The sequence below is a fragment of the Corvus brachyrhynchos genome, unplaced genomic scaffold (genome assembly GCF_000691975.1).
Source record: "Corvus brachyrhynchos isolate BGI_N302 unplaced genomic scaffold, ASM69197v1 scaffold103, whole genome shotgun sequence".
Taxonomy (NCBI): Eukaryota; Metazoa; Chordata; class Aves; order Passeriformes; family Corvidae; genus Corvus; species Corvus brachyrhynchos.
In genome coordinates, this window is record NW_008237436.1 from 6,037,685 (window position 1) to 6,053,128 (window position 15,444).

Consider the following 15,444-nt stretch of genomic DNA (forward strand, 5'->3'; position numbering starts at 1 on the left):
AAAAATGAAGGCAAACTATTCAGAACTACTAGTTCACTCACCACAAAGTTGATGGGACTTTCAGGTATTTCAGATTAATGGAGTCTTTAAGCCTATTCAGAATGGCACTGCTTCAATTCAACCAATGGTATTCACTTAGGCACCCGAAGAAATCGGTGCTTAGAATGGATGCCAGCAAGGCACTCACTTAACTCCTGCTTAAACCAAGGTCTACTATGAGATCAAACCAGGCTACTCAAGAGCTTTGTCCATCCAGGTCTTGAAACCCTTTGAGGATCAAACACCATTCAGCATTGGAAGGGACCCACAAGGATCACCAAGACCAACTCTTGTCCCTGTGCAGAACACCTGAAGAGTCACAGCATGTACCTGAGAGCATTGTTCAGAAGATTCTTGAGCTCTGTCAGGCTGGTGCTGTGACCACTTCCCTGGGGAGCCCATTTCAGTGCTCAACCACACTCTTCACAAAGGGTGAAGAACCTTTTCCTATTATTCAACCTAAACCTCCCCTGACACATCCTCATGCCACCTCCTCGGGTCTTGTTACCGGTCATCACAAAGATCAGTGCCTGCCCCTCCACCTTCACTCATGCAGAAGCTGTAGCGATGAGGCCTGCCAAGGGACCTCAGCTGCTCCTTGTATGGCTGTCCCTCCAGACCCTATTGCACATCCTCCCCAGGCAGCGTGTCTGGAGGCTTGGCTGTTCCCATTAACATTATTCCCTTTATATCCAGTCTGAGCTTCTCCTTCTAACTTCAGCTCGTTGTTTCATGCTCCTTCCACGTGCTCTTTCCAGGCACCAGGATACATTCTGTTGACTGTGGCGCTGTGAAGTGTCCCCCGATGAAACCTCTGCCCCATTCCCTCAGCTTCTCCTTATAAGACATCCATCACTACCTAAGGAGAACTACCTAAGGAGAACTACGTAAGTGCACTACCTAAGGAGAACCTCTGGCAAGAAGATGGGTGAGGAACATCTCAAGAGCTTTCAGTGGCAGCCTCACTGTGAACTCAGTTTCCCTCAACAGCCAGTCTCCTTTAGAAAATTGTTGCCTGTTGGCAAGCCTGTGATTTGACCCTGTGATGAGGGAAGCGAGTGGATCCCCATCATTGACCAGGAGCATGGTCCGCAGCTGGACTGCTGTCCAACTAAATAAGGCCTTAGAGTTTAGATCTCCCTAACAGCCCACTGGAGCACCCAAGCCTTTGTCCCATCTCCCCAGAGACCCACCCCTCACCCCATGGCCTCAGGACCTTACCCTCACTTCCACAACTGCCTGTTCTCCCACTTTCCAGAAACATCCACCACATGCATCCCTGCCCCGAGGGGACATTCCCCCTCAAGAAGAAAGGACTGAGAGGGGACCTCATTAATGTGTATAAATACCCCGACGCGGGGGAGGGAGTGGCAAGAAGGTGAAGCCGGGCTTTTCTCAGTGGTGCCAGCCACTAGGACACAAGGACACGCGCAGAAGTTGGACAATGCTCTTGCACATGGTGAGATTCTTGGGGTGTCCTGTGCAGAGCCAGGATTTGGCCTTGATGGTCCTGATGAGTCCCTTCCAACTCAGCTTATTCTATGGTGCTTTGGCTGTACGATGCACAGAAGTTCCACCTGATTATTCTTTACTGAGCGGGTGACCACGCATTGGAACAGGTTGTGGAGTCTCCCTCAGTGGAGGTATTCAGGAGCTGCCTGGATGCCATCCTGTGCAGTGTGCTGGGATGGCCCTGTCTGAGCAGGGAGGTTGGACCAGATGCCCCCGGTGGTCCCTCCCAACGTGAGCCGCTCTGCGGTTCTGTGAGGTGCGGCGGGAGGGGTTTGGCAGCGGGGATGCCGGGGAGGGAAGGCGAGCCAGGTGTCCGTCAGGGATCCCGAGGAGCCAGTCCGGCGGCGAGCAGCTGGCCCGCCATCCGTAAGGAGTTGAGTTTGGAAATGTGAAACATAAGCAGCCAGCAGGGTGTTTTACGACATTAAAGTAGTGCACCAACATTTAAATTCGCGGCAGTGTGAGCCTGCTGCCGCTGCTGTGTCAGTCACGGCTGCCCGACCGGCGATCCCGGATTCCCGGGCAGGGAAGCGGGGTGGGAGAAGCATGCCAACACCACAGGCGAAGAGGCTGCGCAGGTTTGGGGTTTCTTCGTATTATGATGCCATAATCTCCAATTTGTGTGCCAAAGATTTACCCCAGATAAATAAAGCGCGGATTGTCTACAAGGAGTCCTTACAGTGCCACAGGTTGCATCGGCTGCGAGGTGCCTGAGAACGAAGGGAATGGTGAGCGGGTTCCCGAGCTGGCAGAGTGACTCAGTGTGTTTGTGCATCTCCAGTACCGGAGCAGACAGGAATCGCCATGGGAAGCTGATTGCAGTGAGTCAAGAGAGGGCCTCCTTCCTCCAAGCTAAACATGCAGGGACAGTTCAAAACTTGTCTCAGCGAGGAGTTGCCCTACTGCAGAAATTTTCGTTTTGAATGAACGAAGCACTTATTTAATTTAGGGGAGGGATGATTACTTAAAGCAGCGTATAAAAACATACTTGATCCTCTGACTAACTTCACAGTTGTACTAATGTTGTCTTGCAAAACTCAAGCCCTTTCAGTCATCACTTTAACGCAAGTTTAATATTTATGGATCACAAGAATGGATATGGAGGATTAAATACACTATCAGGTTCTGCTTGCAGAGCTACTTGGCAGGACATGTTCTGACAGGCCCCGTCTCCACATGAAATCTTTTGGAGTAAAGTGTTATATTTAGAAAAATGTGTCTGTACTCCATCCTGTCACCATGAAAAATCTAGAATTTACAGTGCCTGATATATATGCAGAGAAAAATCTATATAATTTAATATGCATTCAGCCTAGGTACCATGAAACTTTTCCAAGCATGAGCATCGTTACAAGCCTGAACAGCTCTTAGATAAGGAAGTGCATTGGCAACAGATTTCAGAGAGGATATCAACCAAAGTAAAGACAGGAAGCCAAATCCTAAAAGGCATTATTGGATGAAGGAAGCTAGGCATTTACAGTGAGTGAGCTGAATGCCTTAATCTTACCAGTGATTTACATGGAGGGCAAATCTCTGCATCACCCTGGAAGGAATGGGGAAGAAACACCACGTGTTGAAACCCATGTCCACATACAGAACACATATGGAAACACATATGGAAAGTGTCATTCATAAGGGAGTGGTAGCTGTGAACTTACTTGAACTCTGCTCTATTTGTGGCCAAGTAACACATGCAGAATTTGGTACATATTTTTTCCTGAATAAATCACATGACAGGTTGATTCAAAATTTCAGTAATGTTTTTATTCATAAATTTACCTTGATTAGCACATTCCCACGATCCTTCTTTAGCTCCACATTTCAAAGCAATCATGTTTCACAGTTTGTCTCCATTGAATCATTCCCTAGGCATGCTGAGCCTGATGCAGAAGTCCATCCTACCTCACAACATTTGATACATGATTTTCCAAAACTGAGACCTGATGAGCAGTTAAAGGTTGTAGAGCCTTTGCATGTTGCTCACAAAAGGATTTCTTAATAATGGCTGTCTCCAGCAGATAAAGGTGCACAATTTGTGGGGTGATTTCTGGTTTGGAAACTGGAGCTAAAAGCCAAGCAGATGTGGGGGAGACCTGCAGCTCCACATTTCAGACTGCATGTGCTCCCCTTACTGCCCTGCTCTGTCCTCTCAAAAAGCCAGCCTAAACTGCTTTTCCCTGATCAAACTGCAAGTTGTAGGACCCAGACTCCAATTTCTCCTAGGCTGTAGGGCAAGCACCACATCTGGTTCTGCTCCAGAAACACCAGGTACTCAAGGTGGGTGAACACAAGTAGCAATGCACAGCTTAACACGAAGATCCAAAACACCATGAAGGTCCCAGACTGGTACTCCACCCACTGATGTACTCTGGAAATCTTTCTACACCATGCTAGACTGTTTGTTTCCTTCCCACTTTGCCTGGCTTGGAGGTAAAGCAAGACAGGGAAAACAGCTTCAGTGGGAACCAATTCAAAAGTTGCTGGGGAAGGGAGCTTGAAAGGGAGGGCTCATTAGAAGTCAGAGGAGTGGAGAACAGATAAACATCACTTTGTTTTTCAGAGTGGAAAGTACCATGCCAAACCCCAACCATTTTCAGTCCCCAAGCTCCCACAGTCAGGATCCTGGTATCTTCCCTGGGAGAGCCGTGTTTTGTTTCTGACATTTCTCTGCAGCATCTGTCTGGATGATGGCTCTCTGTAAAGAATAAATGTGCTGTGATGATTCTGCACATGGGGTTGCCAGGAATCCTTCACTGAACTTTTAATGCACAGTGGGATCTGGCTTGCTCCTATGCTCAGCGGACCAAGTGATACACAGAGGGATCTTGAGTGTGACATTCCATTTGTGTTGGGTTATTCAGCAGGGGTGTGGAAGGAATTTAAATTAATGAGAGTTTGTAAAGGGCTTTGAGGTGAAAAATGAAAAATATTCCCCTTCAGTAGGGTGTAGGTCTCCTGTGTCTCACGTAATGCATTCATTACATGAAAAGAAAAAAAGCTGATGAGGACTGGAGCAAAATTTTAACAAATAACTGAAAATAGATGTTAAAGAGGATTAAAATCTCCAGTTCCTTTTGTGATAGCATTGCAAATCCAAGAGCCTAAATTGAAAATCAAGATTGTGAAGTTAATTGGTTACCCCATCCACAGCATCTACGCTGCGCTTTTGATGGAAAAGTTACAGACCAAAGTAATCTGTGTTACCTCCTCAGTTGACGCAGTTACTCCCTTGTTTATTCCTTCCAAAAGGATCATGTTACATGGCATCTCAGAGTCATGCTTCTGTCCCCTTTTATGGTCTCTTCAGCTACCCCGTGATTTTAGCCCTAACAACCAACCTTTTTATTTCTGTAGTTAGTTCATCTCTTTATCCACAAAACCCCTTCTGAAAATACAAGCCTGAGCCTAGTTCCAGGGGAGTTAAAGTCAATCAAATTAGTGTCTAAGCAACCAATCACCTTCCAAAAATGACAGTGCAGACAAACTTCTTCAAAGGGCTCACTGTGGAATTGCAGAAGTGCCAGTACAGGTGACTGTACTGAGATGCATTGCCAGTGAGGCATATCATGGGGAAAGGAATGGGAAAAACGGCAGCCTGCCTTTGAGAGAAGTGAAAAGACAAAAACTCTATAGACTAAGAATTGTGATGGGGCTCAGCATGTCACACATAGGTGGAAATTTTCATTACAGTTATGGTACTTATAGATTTGTTGCCAATTCAAAGTGTTCCTTGATGCAAGTGGATTGACACTGGACTGAAACAAATGGCCTTTTTTCCATCATTAGACTGCAACATGAAATCTGAAATACTGAATAAATTCTGTCATTCAGCTGCTTATTTGATTAACATGGCATTCTACTTTTTATGTCAGTGAATACTGCACTACTGCCCCTACAGAAATCATCAGGAACTTCCAAGGAAGCTGTTTTGTAACTATGACCATCTTCTTAAAAATACCAAATAATACAATTATCAAACTTCAGATTTATCAGACTTCATTTCAAAAGCAATTACGGTCCCTTTCTTCCCTTACTAACAGAGCAACTTCTCAACCAACTGGTTTTATTATTCAATGTATCCAGTATTCAGTTATTCAGCTGGTATCACCATTCAGTGTTTTCTCAAACTTCTTGTGTTACCACATTTTTGTCTCTGTGTAACCTCTCTTGAGTCCAAACCAGTTACCCAGGCACAAGCAACTCCTTATATTGTCACCATCAGCTTCACTGTACATTTACTTGTTTTGGCTAAAGGTGATTAGCCACTCCTACACTGATACAGCTGATAATTACACATAATTCTGCTCCTTTGTCATGGAGGAACTCAGCTGCTGCCAGTAGTAAATCTGCATAATGTGGGGATTTTTGTGCGGATTTTCTTTTGATAATGTACTGAACGTACATATAGAATTAATATTGAAATATATGATTAAAAATCTGATCTTTCACATTCCAACCTTGAGCCCTTTGCTAGCCCTCTTGGGAGTTACTAACTACAGTTTAAGAACTGGCTTAATGATTAGGATGCTATTTTCTCTTTTGTTTATGTCTGACCTTAGTGTACTTCTAGCTGGAAGAACAATGATGCTTGCCCTTTTTCTGTAATTATTTGCACAGAATATCTCCTTTGCACTTTCATTTTACCAAGCTAAATACTCCATGCTCTTGAAGCCTCCATACACTTAGCAGGCTCTGTGCATTTGCCCCTACCTCCCACACACCTCTCTTGATTATCAGTGTTCCAATTTATACACAACAGTCCCTGTTAACTTGCTTACTGTGCACCCATTACTTCTGAGATGCTTTCTGCTATTACTGAAGATGATCACAATCATCAACAAAAAAAGGTGTTACAGTTATTACATCTGATGGATGTAATAGCACATAGTGAAAATGTGGGTGGAATAATTTTCTATTCTATAAATACTCTATGGCATTCTATTAGCGTATTGGCATCTGGAGTAGCCATTTGCATTTTTCATTAATTGTTCTGATCACAGCTATTAACATAATTGTTTTTAATTACTTATAAAATGGCAAAGAACCTTGCTGGAAGGAAAGGTCTATATAAAATATTGCTAGTTTCAGGTAAAGAAATGGTTTTTACTTAGTGTTAGCTGAACTCCAGTAAGCACAAATTTAAATTTATCTTCCAACTATGCCAGATTAAATTTGTTTTTCTGTATGAATGCCTAAAGACAAAGTAGAATGTTTACTATTTTAATAGTGCTACAAAATGCTCTTTTTAATAATGCATGAAGTAACCAGAGTTATTGCAAATTCATGGTAACAATCTTTCTGTAAACATTATTGTCTTGAACCTAGTTCCAAATACCTTCCGGATGCCAAAAGAAAATCCTATCCTGCTTTCATAGCATCTTCTTGAAAGAAAAAAAAGGAAGGAAGAATCACATCCAGAAACTACAGGAGTGAAAAGCTCACTGTTATCTGCATTAGAGCGCTTCACATGTGTTTATAATTCCACTTACATATTCTTTCCTAGGTGCTTTAGCAGAGTTTGAAGCTGTGGTCAGAAAATGTTAGCCTTCACTGAGTGATTGGCTTTCTGCCTCCTTTCCAAAGTGGGAAATGGACTGTAGCTTCTGCAGTCTTACACATACCAGTATCTTAAATTATGAACCTGAGACAGAGCCCTTGACATCACAAGGTACAAATGCCTTTTAACAGTTGTATGTTTAAAAAGTACACGTGCTTTTATTTTCACCCTGTTTTGAACATTATCAGTCCTGCCGTCATTTTTCAGCTTTCTAGCTTATTGAGCCGTAAACTTGTTATAATAAGGTGAATTTCTCAAGTAATCCTCATCACCTGAACCCAGGAACTGTGGTTGCAAGGGAGCTATCAAATATCACAAGGCTTGCGATAAAATAATGAGAGTTGGCTACACTCTGACAACGCCTGTCAATGAGACAACAACAGCTGCTCTGAACAAAAACTGCAGCCAGAAAAGAACAAATTAATGGTCAGTCAAGGAGAAGTGAAACAGAGAATTAGCAAAGGATAAACTTGACCAAACTTCGACCAAACGAGGATAAACTGGACCAACTTTCCCATCTGTGTAATAGGAATAATAGCACTATATATGGAGCAGGGTTATTGTCAAGGATCAACTAATTAATATTTGTGAAATGCTGTGGAGTCCTTCATGGAATAAGCAAAATAGCAATGTGACCTAATCAGCATATGAGCTGCTCCAAGGTAGCTGCAACTTATCCAAGGGAGAGAGGCAGCTGAAAGGACAAAACAAGGAAAAGATCCCCCAGGGCAAATGGCACTAAGTGCTGCAGGGAGAGAGAAGGAAATGAACTTGCAGGGGAAATGGAAGGAGGAGATGAGACCACACGGGACAGAGGTGATGCTTGGATTACTGCAGTATAAAGACACAGGGCACAAACTCTACGAAATGGAGCTTTATTAGTTCTGCTGCTCGTGCAATAACTTGTTGTTGGTTGGTGGGTTTGGATTTTTTCTTCGTTTGGTTTTTTTCCTTTCTTTTTTGTTTTGTTTGTTTGTGGGCTTTTATTTAGCTTTGTTTTTAGAAAAAACTAAGTATAACCAGATGGGAGTATTTAACTGACCATCTGCAAGTACAGAGGGCAACTGTGGATTCTTCAGGGTATAAATCTTGCAAGAGAAGAAATCAAAATCATTCTACTTCTGTATTGCTGACAAAGAGAGCATTGTTTGAGAACTGATTGCAACAAGGACTTGAACAATAGCTTTAAATCAGCGGAAGGACAAGATATTGCTGTGACATATGTCTCAATTAAAACAAAAGTAATTCACCACCTGTTAGTGTCATGAAAGACACAGGCCATTAACAGTAAATGCTCTTTAACAAATTTATTCTCTCCCCAGAGCAGTTTCCAGTATTTTTTTCTACCTCTTATTGGATATTTTTTTCTACTGCATATCTATCTCCATGCTGGTTTACCTATTCCTCCTTAGCTTCCCTTATATCTTGGTACTGTAGAGAACTGATTAGTGGGGGAGACTGTAACGATACAAACTCTTCACCTGGAGGCTGCCTGTTGTCAGATTGTGCGTCACTGTTGTTATTCCATGATAGCTAATCTTGCTTTTGGGGAACTGCTGCACAGATCACAAAAATAAAACCTTGCTGACTGCAACGGGAAGTGTTGCTTGGTATTCTGGTAGAGAACACAGAGACTGAGGAAGCATCTTGCACTTCTTACCTCTAATAATGGATTTTCCAAGTTAGTGTTAGACACTGTCACTGACTCACAAAGTTTCAGACTAAGGAGAAGCTGGAGTTACTGAAACAATGGCATCTCAAGTGCCTGGGTCAAAGATCAAAGCCATTAATTTTTAACAAGTTTCTGTTATTGAAAGCATTTCATTACAATATTAACCCCTCCTTCTTTTTAAATATACCTGTGGCCCTATTTATCCAAAAGATTCTGTTCAGAACAGTGTAAAAAAGCACACAGTTCTTTTTTTGTGCCTAGCCCATGTCCTTTTATATCAAGATCACCAAGACCCAAGCTATACACACTTCTCTTGCAGAATACAGTAACATCTTCCCAAAGAGTTACCATTTTATAAATGGACTCTTTTTCTATGAATTGGAACTTTATTTTCAGTTAGAATTCCACCTTCTTTTAGAAGTCTAAAGACTCAAACAGTGATAACAGTTTAGAAATCTCTGTTATTTTCAACACAACTAAATTCTTACATTTTACAGTCCATTGGACATCTCTCTTAACTGATGTATATTTTGTGTAGAAATTTTCATTCCGTTTAGTAACATAACATTTTTTATTTTCCCTTTTAACTTCTCAGATGCTGGTTATCCTTTGTATAGCAGATTAATTGTTTGCCAGCTATACATATATGGCAAGACGCCCAGTATCAGCTGAGCTGTGAATATCAAAGTATCAAAATATCTCCACGTGAGAACTCTGCAAGAAACAAATACTGCCCTCTGCTTAATAAGAAAAAAGTAGAACAAACCAAAACCACCAAAAACACAAACCAACAAAACCCCAACAAAACTCAACACCTTTACTGAGGAAAGCTTTGATCTTCTAAAATGAATGTAAGGGAAAAAACATCATAAGCAAATTTTACCCTGCCAGAGAACTCTTGTCTAATCCATTTTCTTAACAGATTTGGTCTAATAATAGTTATTTCTCACATCTCTTTGTAAAATATTATGAGATCTACTGATAAAAACAGCTAAGAAATAAAATAATATTTATCTGTAGTACAATTGTACATCACAATGTGTACACTTTATATGCTTTCCTGAGATAATTTATTAATATATTGCTTATGATTACAACTAAGACAACTTACGCTTTTGAACCTATGCATAAAATGCATCACTTGTTTAACTACTTGCTCAGATCCTCCCACATCAGGTAGTTCAGCACCACCCCTGTATGGCTCCCAGAGAGCATGCACAACTGTTATGTAAATAGTTGTATTTTCTGAAAATGTACCCTCAATGTAATTTACAAAAATAATTTACTAATATAGATGTTTCACTAGCTGTCAGTTAGTCCAAGGTGGTTTGATAACATTATTTTCCAAATATATTTCCTGTTGTCTGTTCAGTTCCCCAGAAGGATCCAGTTTCAATTTTCATAACGTGTTAAGAGTCCAGTTCTGTATAATTTATGCAGCATCAGGTTTTCTTGGAATTATGAGATACAAGTTGGGGAAAATTTCTTTTATGTCTTACCCTCTACTGCCTCATAGCACAAATCCTGGAACGCCCACTGACTGCAAAGTAAGGTGCATTTCCATAGCAAGGCTGGTTAATCTATCATGAGAATGGTGGATGGCCTTCACTGGGACATGTGTCAATAAAAATACAGATGGTGAATTCAGATGGCTTTCTTGCACGGACAAAACCGCCTCCCCTCCACCCCCACTATTCAGTCTGGATCCAGATTTAAGAGTGTCTGGAACAAGTGGAGGTATATAGAATCATAGAACCATTCAGGCTGGAAAAAGACCCTTAAAATCAAGTCCAAGCGTTTAGCCAGCATTGCCAAGTCCACACTAACCCGTGTCCCTAAGTGGGACACAAAGCAACCTGCTCTGGCCTCAGATCTGACTGTGCTATGAGCAGAAGGTTGGACTGGAGACCTCCAGAGGTCCCATCCAACCTGATTTATCCTATTATAGTATGCTCTTGCAGTCACACTGTACAAGTCCAAGAACAGGTGTGGTATGTTTGCATTCAGGTAATGCAGCAATAGTCCAACCAGCTGGTGGTTTGACTGGTTAGTGGAGGGCTAAACAGACTTGTGGGACCAATTCTGTTGTCAAGCAACATTAATGAAAACCTGACATCCCCCAGATTCAGCACTATCATCTATAGTCACAGATAGATGATACAGGCACAAACACACCTGTCCCATGCCTACTCTTCAATTTCTGAAGCCAGCCTACTCACACACCCTAGAGTAAGCCGGGTGCTTGCCAAACCACACGATTATGAAACAAGGAGAGGCACAGGTTAAGCAGCAGCAGTTTACCCTTGTTATATTTTCTCTTTGCTTCTTTGTGTCTCTGTACATTCGGAATGTAAGTCCTTCAGAAGATAGAATGGGGTTTTCTCTTAGTGTCTCACATATTGACTGAGGAGGCAAAGTGCTGTGGCTTCTGACTTGTAGTCTTAGATGTTGTGGTAGTACAGATGTTATGCAATAACAAGTATATGCTCCGAGACATTTTCAGGGCAGGGAAATAATTGTATCTGTTCAACTAATGTACCTCTGTAAGAAAATAATCCATTCTTTAGTGAAGCCCTTAGGAGATACTGTAGGTGGCATTTCTCTTGGCAGCATATTCCAACCATTAATGTCTTCCACTGTTAAAAAATGTGTGCCATTTATAATTAAAATTTGTTTCATTTCAGTTTATAGGTATTTATCTTGTTATGCCTCTCACTGTGCAAGATTAAAGATCACTGTAGCCACCTTCCAGTCTGTTTGAAAAGCCAAGAAGATTGTGCTCTTTAAGTGTCTCCATACAAAGAATTTTCTCCTGCCTCAAGTAATTTCTCAGCATTCTTTTGACAACAAGGACACCAGAGGTTAGTGCACTATTACCACAAAAATCTGTTCAGTGCCATATCTAAAGGGGAAATTATGTCCCTTCCTGCTTGCCCCATCCCTGGTTCCCTTGTTATATATGCAAGGATTCCCTTATTTGATTATACCATAGCATTAGACTGGTCCCTGACCACTCTAAATTTCTTTTCAGTCACCGCTCTCCACAACAAAGCCCCTCATCTCTGCAGACATGACCTGCTCACTGTATTTTTAAGTAACTCTACTTGAGTATATATTGAAATATACTGTAACTGAATGGGATGAATTTACCAAACAATGCAGATCTTACGATAACCCCAGACTGAATTTAATTTCTCATTTAGCTACTCTTTCTATCTTGACAGCATATCAATTTTGCATTCTCAGTAATACCTCTGTTTTTCCCACTGATAGGATCCTGGCACTCTCCTGCCAGCTTTTCTGAGTAACTTTACCCTTCAGTGCTGCTGTTCAGTGCATCCTATCAGTTTCCTGAACAAACTTGTCTGATCCTCTAAATCCAGGGCTGGTAATCTCCTACTCTCCTTCCTCAGACCGCAGAGGCTCATGTACTCCACTCCTCAGTCACTATAGCTCAGGCTTTGATAACCAAGGGTTCGATTACTACATCCCCTAGTTCTTTCTTGTTAGTGAAGACCAGATCCAGCTGTGAAACACTCCTGGTTGGCTCAGCCACGATCAAGAAGTTATCCTTGATGCCTTCCAGAAATCTCCTTGATTGCTTGCATCCTAATGTGTTATACTTGCAGCAGATATCAGACAGGCTAAAATTACCCCAAACTCCAGGGTTTGTGATCAAGAAACTTCCTTATTTGTTATTAAAGTTCTCCTCAGCAAATTGGCTAGCCAGTTGGCAAAGATGCTCTGGTTGCCTTTGTCAGTGGATCTTGTCTCTTCCCAGCAATAGAAGACATGACTGATACCTTTTCTCAGACCAGGTCACTTACCATGCTGCTGTTTATGAATTACAGTCATTCTGTTTTCAAAACTCTGTAGCCTCAAGCATACACAAACATATGTACAGTCCTGGTCTACCCACCGTATTTTTCCTTAGCTCACCAAATATACTTAATTTTTGAGTAATTCCAATTGCCCCAAAGGGCTTGATGATGACAATTAAGGGATAATTTTCAATTCTATCCCTCATTTCCTCATATTTTACTCTAGTTTAATGGCTGATAGTATAGAAAGTGTTTCTGTATTTCCCCTCGTTCTATGTGGCCTGAGTCCAGTTTGCTTAAAACACAGCAACTCAGTTTACACAGCATTTTGGAACAAAATCAGTCTCTCTGTATGTTACTAATTTAGCATCTTCCCAGCTGCTCTGCTTAATCTCTAGCCACGATTACCCACATCTGCCAGATACAGGCCAGCACAGCCATATATTCTCCCCACTTTTTAAAATGTAGTCCAATATTCCAGAATGATTGAATTTTTGCCTTGGAACTAGAGACAGAAAGAGCATTTCAAAACAAGTATATTTTACCTTCTTTCTCTAATTTATGAGCAGGAAGAAACTTCTAGGCAATCTCTGACTTTCCGGTTGTGTGCCTTTCAAAATTTCCTGCCGTATTCTCTGGCCCATACGGTTCTACTTGATGCCACATAATTGGTTCCAAACTGAATTACCTCCCAGATAATGGTATCAGCTTCTGCAGTAGTGCAGTTGCTTTTCATGCTTTTCTGCTTCAGGGAGACAGCACATTGCCTTATTTTTCTCCTGTCATGTTTTGAAGATTTGGTCTTCTCTGGATGATAGAGGAGTACCTGTTGTGGTGGATCTGATTAATAGTGTAAGGAATTGTTTTGGAGATGTTTCTGGCAGCAAATGTATTTCAGTGGATGAACTGTTAGATAGCTGAAGGTTTGACACTTCTATCCTGCTAAATACCCATTCTTGCTTTTTTTGCTCATAAATGGCCAATCCACTACTTTTGTTTCTATTCTTTCTCATTCCCCTGATGCTGTCCTCCCCCATGGTTTCTGTGGCAACAGTTTCAGAATGTAGTCATCCAAGAGGTGTTCATTTTCTCAGGTACTATACTTTTGAAATATACAATTCTAGATGACAGGTATCATATAAAATGATTTTATATGGTATTTCAGGATATTTCAGGTTGCAGTAGAGTTCATAATTTATAATATTTTCTGAAGTCATATTCTTTATGTTTCAGCTGAAGGAAAATTTACTAGTCCATTAACTTAGTTGCTAAAGAACATTTACTTCTGAAGATCATAGAAATTGTAATGATTTAATGTTATAGATATTAAAATATATTTTTTACAGTGAAAGGATGTATTTATGATCAAGACCTTGTATGCATTGGCATTGTTTTTAATAATAATGCATCTTGATCTACTAGATTTTTGTTTATGTACAAAAAAAAGACAGGGTGGCAAATATCTTGGCTAGCTTTGTGCTTCTTTAGTGCAGGTATCAACATCTTGAACAAGTCATCCAGATTTCTCTTACAGTCTGCAGACAAGCAACATGATTAAGCTCTTTCTCAAGTAGGTCCCTCAAGCACTTGGTATGACTACTCTACACATCAGCTTTACTTTTCAAGATGTCTGAGGTGGGGGCATACAAATCCCAGACTCACAGAAACCAATGGGTTGGTCATCTACAGCCAAGGCAGGAAAAAGAAGACGGGAATTAATAGGCACGTGCCTTTCCACATCCCCATCCTCCTGGGAGGTACCCCAGAGAGACAGCTTTTACAGCTGCTGTTGCGACGAGAGAAGTCACTTGGAAGTTATCTTGGCATGAGTGACTGAGCTGATAGGAGGCAAAAGTTTTCTTAATGCCATTCCATAATTTTCTTTTATTGTTTAGCTGTGAGTTATGCCTATTCACTCTCCTCACCTGCCTGGGCCACAAAAAGGACTTCGCTCAGTATTTGCATTAAGCCATCACACACCAACTCCCCTCACCCCTAAGTGTCCCACTACCAGTGCTCACCAAGCACCTACTCATTAGATTTCAACTACTCTCTTTTTAGTCTAGAGAAGAGGAGGTGATCCTTCCCCTCTACTCAACCCTGGTGAGGCTGTATCTGGAGTGCTGTGTCCAGTTCTGGGCTCCTCAGTACAAGAGAGACATAGAGCTCCTGGAGCAGGTCCAGAGGAAGGCAACAAAGATGATTAAGGGACTGGAGCAACTCTCTTATGAGGGAAGGCTGATGGAGCTGGCCCTGTTCAGCCTCAAGAAAAGAGGAGTGAGAGGGGACCTCATCAATGTACATAAGTATCTAAAGAGGAAGTGCCAAGAAGATGGAGCCAGGCTCTGCTTGGTGGTGCCCAGTAACAGGACAAGAGACAACAGGCAGAAACTGATGCACAGGAAGTTTGCTTGAATATGAGCAAGACCACACACTGGAATAGGCTGCCCTGTTCAGAGAGGTTGTGGAGTCTCCCTCCTGGAGACATTCAACAAGTGTCTGAATGCAAATCCTTTGCCATGTGCTCCAGGATGGCTCTGCTTGGGTAGGGATGTTGGACCAGACGACCCCCAGTGGTCCCTTCCAACCTGATCCATCCTGTGATTCTGTGGTCAAGTATTGGAATAGGTTGTCCTAGGAAGTGGTGGCGTCACTATCCCTGGAGGTGTTTTAAGAGGCGTCTGGATCTGGCGTTGGGTGATGTGGTTTAGGGGTCACAGTGGTAGTGCTGGGTGGACGGTTGGACTTGAACATCTTAGAGGTCCCTTCCAACACTGACGATTCGATGACTGTGCATAAACGCCCGGGCCACCAAAGGACCTGACCACTCCCTCCACCCCTCC

The 15,444-nt window shown here is 42.0% G+C and overlaps 1 long non-coding RNA gene across 1 annotated transcript; it reads left to right on the forward strand.

Moving 5' to 3' along the window:
* The first annotated feature begins 1,666 nt into the window (after positions 1–1,666).
* LOC108446012 lies at positions 1,667–3,293 on the forward strand. Its single transcript, XR_001861119.1, has 2 exons — positions 1,667–1,807; positions 2,183–3,293. It is a non-coding gene; the product is annotated as an uncharacterized LOC108446012 (long non-coding RNA).
* Positions 3,294–15,444: the final 12,151 nt, after the last annotated feature.